Source organism: Ammodytes marinus (assembly GCF_949987685.1).
Source record: "Ammodytes marinus genome assembly, chromosome: 12".
Lineage (NCBI taxonomy): Eukaryota > Metazoa > Chordata > Actinopteri > Uranoscopiformes > Ammodytidae > Ammodytes > Ammodytes marinus.
Genome location: NC_137216.1, coordinates 29,888,410 through 29,890,909, shown reverse-complemented (window position 1 = coordinate 29,890,909; position 2,500 = coordinate 29,888,410). Strand labels below are relative to the sequence as shown.

The window sequence follows — 2,500 nt, the reverse complement described above, 5'->3', positions numbered from 1 at the left end:
CCACCACCTCAAACATACAGCAGTCATACACATTCACACGAGGCAAGGTGGGTGAAGTGTCTTGCCCAAGGACACAACAACCATGACACAGGTGGCAGGGCGGGGATCAAACCGCCAATCCTTGGATCATTGGCCGACCCGCTCTACCACCTGAGCCACAGTCGCCCCGTGGTGCTGGAGGCCACAGTGTCTCATGTCAGAAGGACAGTGGTTATTATGCATGCTAGTGTGCACTTAAATTCTGAAGGGTTCTAACTTCTAGACTACTTGAAGCTAAGTTGAGTACTAACTTTAAATTCTCTTTTCTGAAATAAACATTAAACAGCTCTGGAAAAAAATGAGAGACCACTCCAAATGTTCAGTGTCTCTCGTTTGACTATCCATAGGCATATGTTATTCTTGACAATTCTTAGCGTAGCAGAGACGTGTGTGTGTGTGTGTGTGTGTGTGTGTGTGTGTGTGTGTGTGTGTCAGCGTGTGTGTGTGTGTGTATTCTCGACATAATGAAAAAAAAACTTCCTTATCTGATTATTGCTTCTCTCCTGTCTGTGGCCCTAAAACTCTTCTGTACTTTAGTATGTAGTGTAGTAAAAAGAAAAAGTACTTTAGTATGTAGTGCAGTAAAAAGAAAGAGTATGTGATTTGGAACGCAGGGTCAGTGTCTTAGGAAGGTACTGTAATATCTCCTGTTGGTGCTTACTGCCCCTTAGTGTTAAGATTAGTGTACTGCAGGTTTTGTAAATATTGTACCTTTTAGACTTTCCTAGTATAACACATCAGGGTTTTTTTTTTTTTGCACTTATTTGTAGTGTTTAGGGTTAGGGTTCATAAATAGTCCTGTTGCTTGGTTACATAAATGGTATTGTTGTGTACCTATTTAGAGCGGTTAGGGTTACGGTAAGGGGTAATCATAAATAGTATTGTTGCTTGGTTACCTGTCCCGTATTTGTAGTGGAAAAGGGCTAGGGATCAAAAATAGTATGGCTGGTTACTTATGCCTTATTTGTGGTGGTTAGGTTTCATGAATAGTATTGTTGTGTATCTATTTAGAGCAGTTAGGGTTACGGTAAGGGTAATAATAAATAGCCTTGTTTGTTACTACCTCTGCCTTATTTGGAGTGGTTAGGGTTAGAGTAAGGGGTAATCATAAACAGTACTGTTGCTTGGTTACCTATGCCATATTTGTTTCTATAGGAGTGGTTGGGGTTAGGGTTCATAAATAGTATAGCTGTTTACCTATTTAGAGCGGTTAGGGTTACGGGAAGGTTCCTATTTGGTCTAAAGGAACACCGTCTTTTTAACAATATTGCAGAATAAATAAAACCCCCAGTCCCATAGTATTGCTGGTAACCTATGCAATATTTTTATATTAGGGTCAGGGTTCATAAATAATAGTATAGCTGTTTACCTATTTGTAGTGGTTAGGGTAAAGGGTAATCATAGATAGCATTGACTGTTCATTGTTACCTTAGTGTTAGTAGGGTAATCCTTAATAGTATTGTTGCCTGGTTACCTATCCCGTATCTGTTTCTATAGGTCCTATAGTATAGGAGTACAGGAGTGGTTAGGGGTAGGATACATGAATAGTATCGTTGTTTACCTATTCAGAGCAGTTAGGGTTAGGGTAATCATAAATAGTAGGCTATTGCTGGTTACCTATGCCTTATTTGTAGTGGTTAGGGTGTAAGGGATAATCATAAATAGCATTGTTGGTTACCTATTTAGAGCAGTTAATGCCTTATTTGGAGTGGTTAGGGTGTAAGGGGTAATCATAGATAGCATTGACTGTTCATTGTTACCTTAGTTTTAGTAGGGTAATCATAAATAGCATTGCTCGTTACCTATGCCGTAATTATTATTTCTATAGGAGTATAGGAGTGTTTAGGGTTAGGGTGTGAGGGGTAATCATAAATAGCCTTGTTTGTTACTACCTATGCCTTATTTGTAGTGGTTAGGGTAAAGGGTAATCATAGATAGCATTGCCTGTTCATTGTTACCTTAGTTTTAGTAGGATAATCATAAATAGCATTGCTCGTTACCTATGCCATATTTGTTTCTATAGGAGTATATGAGTAGTTGGGTTTAGGGTTCATAATAAGATAGTACTGTTGCTTGGTTACCTATGCCGTAATTATTATTTCTATAGGAGTAAAGGAGTGGTTAGGGTTAGAGTAAGGGGTAATCATAAATAGCATTGTTGGTTACCTATGCCGTATTTCCTGCGGTATTTCTATAGTAGTAAAGGAGTGGTTAGGGTAATCATAAATAGCCTTGTTGGTTACCTTGTTAGAGCAGTAATGCCTTATTTGGAGTGTTTAGGGTTAGGGTTCATAAATAGCCTTGTTGGTTACCTATGCCTTATTTGGAGTGGTTAGGGAGTAAGGGGTAATCATAAACAGCATTGTTGGTTACCTATGCCTTATTTGGAGTGTTTAGGGTTAGGGAGTGAGGGGTAATCATAAACAGCCTTGTTGGTTACCTATGCCTTATTTGGAGTGTT

The 2,500-nt window shown here is 39.0% G+C and overlaps 1 protein-coding gene across 1 annotated transcript in view; it reads right to left on the bottom strand.

Annotated features, from left to right (window-relative positions):
* Positions 1–2,500, bottom strand: part of efhc2 (EF-hand domain (C-terminal) containing 2) — a gene marked incomplete at both ends in the record, with an annotated part of 27,937 nt that overhangs the window by 14,836 nt on the left and 10,601 nt on the right. The gene's annotated exons all lie outside the window — the stretch shown is intronic.